Source organism: Protopterus annectens, chromosome 1.part2 (assembly GCF_019279795.1).
Source record: "Protopterus annectens isolate FY-2018-M chromosome 1.part2, PAN1.0, whole genome shotgun sequence".
NCBI classification, from domain to species: domain Eukaryota; kingdom Metazoa; phylum Chordata; order Ceratodontiformes; family Protopteridae; genus Protopterus; species Protopterus annectens.
Window position 1 is genome coordinate 145120639 of NC_056727.1, and position 15062 is coordinate 145135700.

The window sequence follows — 15062 nt, forward strand, 5'->3', positions numbered from 1 at the left end:
ATTACTCTACAGGTATTATTACAACAACTATAGCCTTGGGTTGGGCAGTGGTATGTTTGTCCACAGTATAATTACAGCTTTCTTATAGCTACTTTGAACTTTTTCTTACCTGGTAGACCTGAGGATGGAATGTTTGCTAATACTACATGATTGTTTCTATCCATATTCCCATAGTCAGGGTTACATATGTGCACACATACTGTGTGTGTGTGTGTGTGTGTGTGTGTGTGTGTGTGTGTGTGTGTGTGTGTGTGTGTGTGTGTGTGTGTGTGTGTGTGTGTGTGTGTGTGTGTGTGTGTGTGTGTGTGTGTGCGTGTGTGTGTGTGCGTGTGTGCTACTGACACACTCTGCTTTGATTTCATGCAGTCACCTGGTTGTTTTTAGCAGGGACCTGTAGCTGTGACAGCATGACACTTTTGAATATTTCTTGGGGGAGACCACTTGGTGTATGTACTTATCTTGCTGTCATTTGCAGCCTTGAGGTTGGACCATGGGTGCTGGACACAGTATAACTACAGGCTTCTTATAGCTACTTTATACCTTATCTTACCTGGAAGACCTGTGGAGGGAATGTTTGTTAATACTACCTGAGTGTTTCTACATATTTTCATAAAATCCTAGTTCAAAGTATTCATACAGCTTACTACCACTCCTGGGATTCGAACAGTGGCTGTTTCTGCTAAAAGTACAACAAGTGTGCATTTCATCAGAGGGAGCTATTAAGAAACCGCTGTGTCTTTTTTTGAATGATTTCTTTCTCATTCTCTCTTTGTTGTACAATCTGACCTTATAATTACAACATTCTTATACATTAATTCCTATACATATCTTTTCACATAGCACTGTGTGGAAAACAGTGGTTAACACATTACTATTCAGATATCAGATCTTGGTGCAAGACATTTCTAATATCAGTTAATCTCTTGTGTTACAGAGGCACTAACTTTGTCAGCTGAGACTTGATTGTTTAATGCTTTCAGAGCTATAGTCACTATGCATAACCTGTATACATTTCAAATTAAATGCTGTCACCCCTCATAACCAACTCTACTTAATGCCCTTTAATGACATAATCTACCATATTCACCCACTATGTGTGTTCTTTAAACTGCATTTATGTGTTTGTATTCGGTTCCTTCAATTGATTGTACCAATGCTTGTACTGCTTAAAATATGCTATCATGTGTTTTGCTAGTCCACTGTATCTAGAAATTACTATCAAATGTTAATGTATATCTATTTTTCTGTTTTTGGAGCAAATGTTAATGTATTTCTTTTTTCTGTTTTTGGAGCTTTTCTCCCCAGGACTCCATTGAAAACGGGTTCTTCATGGCCCAATGGACTATCCTGGCAAACCAACTGCAATAAATAAATAAATAAATAAATAAATAAATTATACCATACCAGAGTAAACACAGCCAGTCCAGGGTTCTGAATTTTACTGACAAGCACTTACACTTCTATTAATATATGACCTATATGAGACTATTACCTTAATATTGTTTGCTTTAGTCAGTACAAACCATACCCATTTTTAATAATGCCAGGTGGCATTCTTCTCCTTTATATTTATTTGGAATGAATACTACAAGCTAGATTGTTACTCAGCAGCCTCATAACGCAGCCTTTGTAACCTGCTGGCATGGGCTTCCTGGTTCGCAACCTGCTCAGCTGGAGCTGTAATGAAGACAGAGAAATGTTTATGCATACCTATCCATCACATACACAAGCTGGACTTTGATAAACAGTTTTTGCTATGGATACTTACACACTGCTGGGACATCACCCCTCTGTCTTGCTTCTTGGTCCCACTGTTCCAAGAGCGCTCTCTTCCTCTGCTTCAAGTCAGCATAATGGTGCTGGACCTGCTCACCAGTCTGAGGGATACCAGTGGCACTGGTGAGATCATGGGGGAGACTTTCCCAGGCTTCCACTTTGTATTGGGATCCCTGGTACTGGTCCTGCAGCAGTCTCACATCATGTTGTTTTACAAGGAGTCCTACCATGACCTTGGACTCCTGTTTGCCCCAGCACTGCACCCAAAAGCACATACCATCTTCAACACTTGCCATACTGCCTACAGTGGAGAGCTACAACCAGTTATGAGCTGTATTCCTGCCTGTGAGGTTTAAATATGGCCAATTTCCCACCCTTTGCTGTGACTGGATGACTTTGAATAAGCTGAGCTAAGCTAAGCTATGGACAAACCTGCTTAGCTAAGGTTGGCAGTGGTTAAAAATGCTGTTCAGCACTGGTTACCAATGGGCAAATCCAATTAGCTGGGCTACTCATTGCTTAGCATTCATATTTACACAGTGCTAACACCTGGTCAGCATAGCTGTGCAATGTTTAGCATTGCTTATGTTTTATTTTATGGACTGCCATCTGTATGGGATTGATTCATCATTCATGACATATTATAAATTTGTTTACCTTCCCTGACATACCCCAATGTGCTTTCATTACATTTATTCTTGCGTAACTATACTGTATGGGGCACTTGTGTTTATATGGGGGTTTAACAACTTTATTACACTGACACCTCACATCTGGGCCAAATACACAACTCTGGCTGAGAAATATAAGTTACTTCCTATATAAATATACAACTTAATTAAAATTGTAATGATTTCACATACAAAATGGAAATGTCTCGAACCGTGAATGACTACATGTAAGGCATACACTCTAACCACTACACTATTACACTACTGCTTATGTTGGATGTCTATTGCTATTTAACTTCTCATGCCATTTCACCTGAGCTAAGCATAGCTAATCAACTGGCACACCCAAGCATGTATGCTTAAACTTTATTGCAGTTGTGAAAAAAAATAGATTTATTTGTTGGAGGCTGTGCTTTTCAAACGTTGATGGCATATAACTTTTCACAGTATATCTGGATATTTGCATTATATTCTTGGTCCACTTTTCATAAACTTGTGGCTCTCTGGCACATCATTAAAGACTAAAGTTTGACAGTAATGATAGAATTTGCATTTTATACTTCATACCCTTCAGAAAATTTATGCTAATGCTAAACTTGTTATTCTATCAACTTTCTAAATTTGTAATGGCAATATTTCAGAGTTGTCTCTAATGGCTTTGTCCAGATTCCTTACTGTAACCAGTTGTGAGGCGTGGATTTTAGACTTCAAACATTCATGCTAATGCAAAACCTGTTATTCTATCAACTTTCTAAGCTTCTAATGGCTATATTTCAGAGTTGTCCCTTATGGCTTTGTCCAGATTTCTTACTCTAATGAGGTGAGAGGTGTAATGAGTGATCTCACTCTTTTTAAATTGCTGTATGGCAATTCTGGTGAGCAGGGGGCATGTGTATTGTGAGAGCACTGCTCTTAAACACATCCCCTGCACTCGTACACACCCACGTGTATGTATTATAGCATGGCAGTGCACCTTCACACATATGCATGGCATGCTGCCGCACTGCACAGGAATGGTCCTTTCCATGCAGGAATAAGTTATTCCTCCACAGACGCTTGCTGAATCCTGGGGTCTGTGTTGGAAATTTGCAGTCCCTCCCAGGGCCTTTGCTGGAAAAGGATTTATTAGCATGCAACTAACTTTAGCTACATCATATATAGATGTAATTCAAATCTACATAAAATGTCTAAGGTCCTGTTATATTTATATGTAAACTATTTGTATGTGTTACTCCGTATCTATGTGCATACTCTCTGTTGTAACTGTCAAACTTTTCTCCCTGGGCCTCCGCTGAAAAAGGTCTTTTGTCCAGTTGGACTTTCCCACTAAAATAAAATAAAATAAATAAATGTATCTTTCTGTCATCACCTTGCAACCTGATAAAGTTTTTTGTGATATCTGCTGAGCTGTTTTCAAGAAGAAGGTAGTTTTTCTTGCTCTTTGTCCTTTCCTACTGTGATCGCTATCTCAGCTTCTTTTCCTGCCAAGTGATATTTACTTTTAGCCTGCTCTGTCTTTTCTATTACACAGTTCTTCCTTCAGTGCTTTTCTTTGATAATTTCCTGGACTTCTGCATTACACTGCCAGTGTTCCTTTCTTTTATTTAACCTTATTTCCATACCTGACTCCACCCCTTTTCTGTTTTATCATCTTCACACACCCTGTTTACTGCCATTGTTTTATTTTTTCTCCATCAATTTCCTCTTCTTCCTGACCTTTTAGAACCTTGAATACATCTTTGAACTCCTGTGTTTTCATTGCAGTCAACTTTCACAATTCTTCAGCCTAGTATCTGTTGACCCTAGAGCCCTCTCTGGTCACCAGTTGCAACTGATTGTGGACACCAGTGGTTTATTCTGGATGGTGACAGTCTCACTAGGGTTGAGTTTGCATAAAGCCATAACTATGGCGGGGCAAAGGGAGCAGCTAGCCTTGGTACAAAGTGTCAAGGGGGGCATAATCAGCATGTGGTGATGATGCAGGAATGCACGTCCAGCATTGATTCTGAAGATATAAGGATATCACAGTTACATAAATGAATATCAAAACTGAATTTGCCCTGAAGCACTTAGTGCTTGAGATATGTTATGCGTCCGTGGTAACAAGCTGCATGTTACAGTTTTCAAGCAGGAAGCAGAAAAGAGTTTTAGAGTTCTGTTTTTTTTACTTTGTTCTTCAAGTTGAGGTGGCACCAGTCTTAGAGTGTGTGAGTATCCAGATGAGCTAACTATGGTTCTGACTTTGCAGTGTCTAATTTCTCCCCGTTGCCCTTTCCTTACTAGAAGGAAATCTACCTGAGCTGCATGCTGACCATTTTTGGAGGTAACCTTATGATTGCTTTATTTGGTGAACCATGTCTTGTCCACCATTAAGCCATATTTCAAACAGAGGTCTAGAATGGCCTCCCCATCATTTTTCACTAGTCCCACTGATATGGACCTAGTTAGTCCATGTGTCCAGTTTTTCTTGTCCCAATACATGCATGAGCAGAGTTTATATGTCTAGCTATATTTATTTATATCTATAAGTATCTATCTATGTAAATATATATGTGTATATGTGTGTGTGTGTGTGTGTATATATATTTATTTATATATATATATATATATATATATATATATATATATATATATATATATATATATATATATATATATATATATATATATATATATATATATATATATATATATACTAGCAACCATGAATGCTTTAAGACTTCGCTGAAACAACACCTGTTCTCCCTTTGGCTATGTACATGTACCAGCACTGACTATAAAAAAAAAACAATATTTCTATCCTTCTTTCTCTTCCTCCCCATCTCACTTATGGCTCAGACTCCTCGTATATACATTCAGTACTTCCAACTTACTAAGTCCAACATGTGCCACCCAGCCACACATAATCTACTATATCACTTACCTACCATATCTTCTATTCAATCTTGATACCTATATAACAATAGCTCTAAGGCTATACCTTACTCTTAGAATCTTTAATCTGCTGCTCTCCAGTTTTCCCTGTCTACTGCAAAACTGCAATACTGTATTGTTCACAGGTCCACTTCACATGACCGAAAGCTCAAAATACTGAAACTCATTTGACTGAGTCCACAATCTCAGATGTTCAAAATACTGAGGACTCAGTTGACTGAATTTCAAAATACTGAAAGCTGACAATACTGAATTGCAAAATACAAAATGGCAGTGTGTACAGTACTATAAGGTAAGTAAAGGATATATGCTTTTTTTCCTCACTGAAGTGCCATCTTGGAGTTAGTGTATATAGTTTGGAGAGTGTGTGGAGGGGGTCCAGCCCCCCACATTGAGGTGTGTGGGGTGTGGTTTTATATCATCCTGTGTCTGTTAATAAGGTAAGTAAGTAGTTTTTAATTTTGGAAAGAGTCAATCGTTGGTGTTGTATGTGTGCATTTTTTTCTTTTATAGTTTTCATTTGGTGAGATGAATTGCTGGGTGATATTTGTACAGTTTATTTGGTATTGTGAACCAAGTTTTTTTTGAATGTTAATGTTGTTTGTGATAAAATGTTTGGTATTCATGGATCTGTGCATTTTTTGTTATGTTAAGCAATTCACAGGAAAAGGGAAATACACGTCATCTCTATGGCTTAACATTTTGTATTTGTAATTCAGTCAAATGAGTTTTCAGTATTTTGAACATTAGAGATTGTGGACTCAGTCAAATGAATTTCAGTATTTTGAGCTTTCAGTCATGTGAAGTGGACCCTTGTTCACACATTCATTATTATCCCATGTCATCAATTGTATTCTTGTTTGGCTTGCCTACTTAAAATATAACATCTGTATAACTAGCATAATCTATTTTATTGCATCACCTATTCTGTAATGTAGTGTTCTGTACCATCCCTGCTTTATTTCTGTATTTTGATTCTGTAGCTTTATCATGTTGTTTGTTTTGGAGCTTTTCGCCCCAGGCCTCTACTGAAAAGGAGCTCACACTCACTCTATAAACTTCCTGGTAAAAAATGCAAATAAGTAAATAAATAAAATAATTAAAATATTTATATCTAGAAAGAGAGAGAGAGAGATGAAAACATACACACAGACATATACATATTTGTGTGTGTATCTCTCTCCCTCTCAAAATGTAAGTAACCGTTTATAACAGATGATCACAGATGAAATTGCATGAAATCCAATGTATTGTGCAAATTCATCTGTGATCATTAACAATGAACAGTAAAGACAACACAAACAAATGATCATAAGCAATAACACTACCCTTAGCTAAAAACAAAACTAAACTTAACCAAACTGAAATACAGATAAAAATGCTTGTACAAAAGGGGCTCTGGCCCCACACACCCTTAGCTTATATCTGTCTATGTGTAGCTACATCTATCTATATCTAGATCTATAGATAAAGTGCTATATATCGCTACAGATATAGATATAAATACACACTAACTCCACAGTCACGCAACAAAGGAAAAACACAAATAATTATGTTATACAAGATGATCTGCACCTTAACTATAACATAATTCAATCAATTGTATTACTAACGATTTTAACACAAAAAAAAAACAAAAAAAACAGAACCTCTCTCTTTATATATCTGTGTGTATGTGTGTGTGTGTGTATATATATATATATATATATATATATATATATATATATATATATCACCTAAAGTCTACAGCCTAAATATCAACTGCATATGGTCTAAACTACAGTACACATGCACCAATTAACAGTCTCGGTGATGCAATTTTTAACTTTTAAAAAAGAAAATAAAACATGATTTTTTGCCGGATGGCAAGCCCACCTGCACCCCGTACACCTCACTGCTGATTATATATATCAACTCTGAAACTGCACAATCCCTGGGAAAAGGGAATATTGATTGTCGATGTCACACACCTGTCGATCAACTGCTCAGTTGATCATATGCTACTGGCTAGACATCTGTTGACATTACACATACACTAATAACCAAAAGTACCAGCACCAAAAACAAGGACACAGATCGATAACTCCGTCTACCATCTGTTTATTGACAAAATGATAATAGTATATGGTTAAGCGCTTTCATCAAAAAATGCTTGACTTCCTCAGAACCATAAAAATCCAACAAACCAACTTTTAAATAGGCAGTATTAAGCCATGATTGGCTACAGTAGAACCAATAAGCTGCATTGTACATATAAAATAATCCTGTTCATGCAAAATAGATGAAAACATATTGTCCCTCATAATATAATTAAAAAATACACCAACATTCTAAATGCATATCAAAGGAAAAATATAAAATATTCTGAGTATGTCAAAACAAGGTATTCTAAAAAAAAGTATGTTTATATATTAAACATGAAAACTTGTATTTCAAATATAAAACTGCAGATAAAAATAACTGCAGATAAAGAAGCTAAACAAATGAAACCAAAACAATAAAATTTAAACTCTAGTTGCTTTTTCTTTTAAAGCAGATGAAATAGAAATGTAATCATTAAGACCGGGGTGTATGCTGGTGGCCAGACGTAGTTGCCACATCAATTCTTTTTTGTTCAACTGATTCTTCCAGGTCCCCCCCCCCCCTCACATCCTGAGTACCCATATCAATAATACCAAATCTATATCCAGCATTTATTACTGATCATGACAACAAGGGTACTAATGCATGTGGAAGTTGTGGACAGTGTAAGTTTATTGTTCAGGAACCTTCTGTTACACTTTTGAATTATGCTGAAACAGAAGTCTTTTTTCGGAAAGGGAATTGTGCAACAAAAAGGATAGTTTACCTTGCTAAGTGTATATCTTGTGCCAGCTTTTATGTTGGCAAAACAGAGAGGGCCTTCAAGTTAAGAAATGAACATCTCTATGACATCAAAACTAAGAAAGAAAATAATGCCCTCTATAGATACAGTAAGGTATGTACAAATCATGTTGGATATAGATTTGGTATTATTGATATGGTTACTCAGGATGTGGGGGGGTTGGATAGGAAGGATCAGTTGAACAAAAAAGAATTGATGTGGCAGCTAAATCTGGCTGCCAACTTACACCCCAGTCTTTATGATTACATTTCTATTTCATCTGTTTTAAAAGAAAAAGCAGCTAGAGTTTAAATTTTATTGTTTTGGTTTCATTAGCTTAGCTACTTCATCTGCAGTTATTTTTATCTGCAGTTTTATATTTGAAATACGAGTTTTCTTGTTTAATATATAAACATACATTTTTTTAGAATACCTTGTTTTGACATAGTTAGAATATTTTATATTTTTCCTTCGATATGTATTTAGATTGTTGGTGTATTTTTTAATTATATTCCGAGGGAAAATATGTTTTCATCTATTTTGCATGAACAAGATTATTTTATATGTACAATGCAGCTTATTGTTTCTATTGTGGCCAATCATGGCTTAATACTGCCTATTTAAAAGTTGGTTTGTTGGATTTTTTTGGTTCTGAGGAAGTCAAACTTTTTTTGATGAAAGCGCTTAACCATATACTATTATCATTTTGTCAATATATAATATAAAACATAAAACAACCATATATAGCTGCTATATGAAATTTCTAGCAAACTCATATTAAATACAATACAGTATACAATAAATATATGTATAAAATGTATTTAAAAAACTATAATTGAAAAACTATTTAACCTTTAATGAAATTTTTAGTTGCTATATGAAATTTCTAGCAAACTCATATTAAATACAATACAGTATGCAATAAATATATAAATAAAATGTATTTGAAAAACTGTTTAACCTTTAATTTCCTTCCCTTCAACATAGGTCTCATAGAGACTTTATCATTAAGTCCCGGTTTCCTATCAGCCCTTAACCTTATAATCCATTTTACTTCACACTTCTCAGTGTAATTTCTCACATCTCCACCCCTCTGGCTAGGTGTGTTAACTTGCATAACCAGGACTTTAAAAGTATGTTGGTCTGATGTTTCAATAATATGTTTTGACAGGACATTTTTACTGTATTTAATACAAATATTATACAGATGTTCCCTTATTTTGTCTTTTAACCTCCTGTTGGTTTTACCAACATAAAATGCTGGACATGATATACAGCTGGCTAAATAAACAACATGTTCTGAGTCACAAGTGGCTCTAGCTCTAAACTTAAAACACCGCAAACTAAGGGGGTGTGTGAAACAAGCACTAATGTCTATATAGTTGCAAAAGTGGCAACTATTACATGGTATGGTACAGCAGTGTGTGGTTTGAGTCATAGGGCTAGTAATGTCACCAGGGTAGCGTAAAAATCTATGGAGATTCATCCATTTTTGTATGTAAAATGTTGTCTATCTCCCACTATATCTTTAATGCGTGGATCCAAAGTAAGAATACCCCAATGTTTAAAAAATAAATCTTGAATATTGTTAACATTCTGTGTATAATAAAGTAGTACTTTTGTTTCCATAGTACATGTGGGTGAATCAATAGGGCTATTACCGTCATTATTCTGCACATGACCCCTATCCATAAAATATGGCAAGGCTCTGTCCTGCCTCAATATATCAACCCCCTCAAAACCTTCTAAGACCTCTCTCAAACTATATGACCTATCCATTAATCTGTTTTGTAAATTGAATAATTCACCCTGAAATGCCTCATCACTAGGATTGAGGCATGATATTCACATAGCCTGTCCTTTAACAACATTTTTTGAACACAAAATTAGGATGCATACTGTTCCTACGTAACAGTGCATTCCTGTAACATGGTTTTCTATGGACTCCTGTATTAAGTAAGCCATTAGCTAATCTTTCTATATATACATCCAAATAGAGTACAGTGGTCAACGATATATTCATTGTAAATTTAAGGTATCAGGTGAGTGTATTAATCTCACTATAAAAATTCTATAATTCCCTTTCATCACCTGTCCATACAAGAAAGAGGTCATCTACAAAACAAATGTAAAAAATCGCATGCTCTTTAAAGCTATCTAAATTAAATAATTTATCTTTCTCCCAATCGGCCATTACTATGTTGGCGTAGCTATTGGCACAAGAGGTGAATGTGTTCTATTTTCTTTTTTTGTGAATCTCTTCACTTGGGCTGTGCCTGCAAATGGTGTGCAGTGATTAGTGCACTACGCTGTTAAACAAACTAAAAAAATAAATAAATACTTTTGGAACAGACATTTCTTTCATTCTGACTGAAAAGGGAGAAATATCTGCAAATAATTATAGATTCTGTCTTAATTCGTAGCTGGACATATATAAATACACTCATCACAATTTGTGGAATTCAATGTAATCCACAACATTTCTAATAAAAAAAATTAATTAAGGTAAAGGGCAATCCCAGCCGCTTCACCATAGTTGACATTACCTAGTAATGGGTGTGGGGCATGTGTGGGGAACACAAGTAACTCGCACACAAAAGGAAATAGGGTGATAGAAAAGTAGATGTGGGGTGAGGGTGAAGAAACCCAACAGACAAGAGATATGATGGAACAGGAATATCAGAAGGAGAGGCAGAGGGATATGGGCACATTTTTTTGGGTAGGAATAGGCGCTACTTTTTTTTTTTTTTTTTTTTGAAGAATAGAAGGAGTGGAAAAGATATAGAAAGAAGAGGAGGGCAAATGTAAGCATATAAGTAAATATCCAAGGCATGACAGACAAAGGTTAGAAATGCATATAAAAGAGAGGTAAGGTATACAGACAGCACACATACATACTATACAACACAGGTGAAGGGAAATGGATAAACAGGTAGAGATGCATACCAGCTATGGTGCAGTGCAAAAATACATATGTACCAATGCACAAATCATTGTTGAGGTGTTGCAGACTGTATGATAGTTATATCAGAATGTGTATAACAAATGGTAGAGCTGTGCTAGAGAACACTAAATGGTGAGTGCAATCATGACAGCACACAGCAGACATTGAATACAGTCATTCACTTGGCTTTCAGTAGTGCAAGTGTAAGGCAAGCGAAGATAAAGAAATTCAGCCAAAGGTACATGGAGGACAGACAAGAACCTCCAACCCTGCATATGAAAGGCAAGCAATCAAGCACAATGAAAAGAGCATCACTGTAGCGAAACATGAATGTGGCTGTGTAATACACAACAGTAATGACATGAAATATTATGTAAATGGTCAGACATATATGACTAATGACAGTTAAGGAATGACAGCCTTTGCATAGTCAGGAAGTAATGGTCAATGCATAAGTACAACATGAACAATGATGGAATCAAAGCAATTCTCACAACAAGCATACATATGCCGTGCATGTGTATGATACCTAACACAGTGGCACAAGATAATATTACACTAGTACACCTACACAAAACTGATGATAATGTAGAGGAAGGTAAATATACATATAACATATGCCTTGTATATGTGCAACATGTGCAGCAAAGTCATAAGGGGAAAGGGAGATGGACAAAACAGGCCTATATTAGTGAAGAAATGCCAGCAAGGGAAAGTAGGCACAGAATAAAGCAGGAAAACCCTATCTAAGGTGACACATTGCACATGCATATGTCCATAACATGGGGTGGACTGAGAGCCCTGACGAAGTACACTGAAGCAAATGGCCAACTTATGCCACATGGGCATAGTGGATTGGTGAGGCTATAAACATGTCTGCGTACAAATGACACAAACACAGTAATATGCAACAATTAATCAGAAAGAGGAGTAGATACACAACAAAAGTATTTTGATTATCAGATACTCATATATACTGCCATGCAAACATAATACAACAGGTGGTACAATCACTGTTCTTGATATAAATAGCACCATTCGTGTGTAGAACTGATCAAAGGATAATCCTTTGAACAAAGATACAGCACAGAAAAATGGAATAAGTCCATGTAACCAGTCACATATTACAGGGTGTTTATGTGTTGCTCATCATACAGTCATACACATGTACGTCCACGTAAAACAGTGCACATGTACTGCAAATTCATACACATGGATGTGTATGCAAATCTGTGTATACATGTCATAATATAAGCTATTATCAAAAGGGCTGGCTATTGGTAAATCCAAGATACGGACAAACAAGGGGGTCATTAATGATGCTAAAGAAAACATCACCTCTGCATATTCAGTAATGGACCAGTGAATCTCTGTACAGTATGTGTAGGATACATGCTCAAATATACCAGTCACAGTAATGTCATACGACATGGCACAATATTTTCTAGTGCAAGACACACACACAAGACCATTGTGCCATTGTGACAGCATGACACAACAATGTTACATAAATTGCATAACCAGAGATCTGTCATGTAGTTAAACAGACATACGACAACAACAACCAATCAGAAATGGGTGCAATTCATACACATGGATAACTTGTGCAAATAAATACAAAAGACCCACCTCACTGTGTTATGTGAGAGCTACAGGAACAATTTGTATGTAAGTTACTGTCATCCCACTTAAGTATGTACCAGAATAACACAAGCAGAATAATCATGTCTCACCTGCATTATGCTAACTCCTACAGTCATACAGGGACAGAGTGTATTGTACATAACACTATTATGCTGTACTGTATGCATAGCAGTACACACACACACATACACACACACACACACACACACACACACACACACACACACACACACACACACACACACACACACACACACATGTTTAAGGAGTAGCACCCCTGTCCATTTGGAGTAATTTGTGCAGAAATGACAACATGATCATGTAAATAATAGTGGTTATTGCATGTGCAATTTGGTAATGTGTGTCATACTGCAGCAGCAGCATAATATCCTATATAACATGATATATGCATTGTGCATTATGACATATGTCAGAAAAGCATGACAGCAATATGTGATGCCTGGACAATTTTGCCTATACTGTAAATAGCTGGATATGGAAAACACCATGCTTGCAGCATTTCTAAAGTGGATCAAACAGACAATACTAACAGTCTAGAGGGGCCACCCTGATGTGGTTAAACATCATGACAGATCCTTCTAGTGACATCCCAGGAAGAGATGCATATGGCTTGTGCCACGTGCTGAATGAAGTTGCCCATTAGGTGTTTCATCTGTGTCTAGAATACATCTGACACTATGTCCCAGATCTGATCCCAAAAACCATCTCCCTGACTTGGTGGTGGACATCTTCAATGATTACCAGCAGGAACAATGGCATGTGCAAAACCTGGTCTGTCATCATCATCATTAGCATTGTCCCCATCATGGTCATCATTCTGGTCCTTGGAGTCAGAGTTGTCTTGGATTGGTCTGACAAGTCTTTGTCTTCAACATACAATTGGTGAGCCACCATGGGTTCTATACTCTATCAAAGTTCAATACAGGAGAAAAAGCATGATATATTCATAATAGGTATCCACCAAAAAACATTAATTATATAATATGTCATACAAACTTACATACTTTATATGTGGTAACTATTATGTGATATTGCAATATGTATGACCTCATGCAGCTGTAACACCATATGTGATGAAAGGCATACCTTCAATCCATACCAATGTACAAAATTATGTGTAACTTACAGCACATGCCCTAATATCCATATATTGATGATATGACTAGAAGGGCATATATGGGCCAGTTTGCCCATGATACATTGTCAGTATAATACTCCAGTACATTATATAGCATGCAGTATCCAGTTTATCAGACAAGACTCTCTTATTACTATTAGTTTACTGGCATAGCTGCCATCAGAATGCATGCAAAATACACATGTGCATAGCACACAGACATATATTAACATCTCAAGACAAGAATACTGTGCAACCCTGCCATTCAACACTGATGTGGTGCTTTAGTTGAAAAGACTTATAGACCTTATCACAATATTAATCCAAGACTGAGTGAAAAAAGCTATAGGAATATGGACCAGTATTTGTTACTCAATGTGTGCCTCACATATTTATGTTGAGGTGTCAATATGGCATTTAGATTTCCATTATAACATATAATTTTGTGCAAGCAATGCATCATGTTGACATCCCATGAGGAAAATATTTTTATTCAAAATATATTGTAAGAATAATTAGTAACTGTACACTTAAAACATATATGCAAATTAGATGAGCAATGCAACATGGTTAATGGGTGACATTACAGCATCATATAATTAGTATGGAATTGAAAAGTTTAGAACAACTGCATAATAACAAGCATGGAGACAGCATGAGACAGCTAAAATTTTTGTGTTTGACATATACACATATCTGCCCCCCAACAAACACTGTCACTACCTATGTTTGTATTATGGTTATATATGTACCTGCACAATTAAAACAACAGAATGATGATCTTGGTTACACTATTTAACCTTCAGACATATTATAAAAGCAAGAATGTCTTCTGGCACAAACTGACAGTAAATGGTATGCAATTTTGTGTTTAACAAACCAACACAATGCAGTTATAGGACTCAAGTACATGTCTGCCAACAGCATTAAGAACATTGAGACAGCAGATACTCATTCAGTAATAAAATAGGCAGGCTATGCACAGCATAACATTCACTAAGAACCACTGCCAATCATACAAGTTTGCCACTACCTGCTGTTCAAACAGCAATAGCAGGACATGTAACTTAAATGTAAAGCATTCAAACTAAA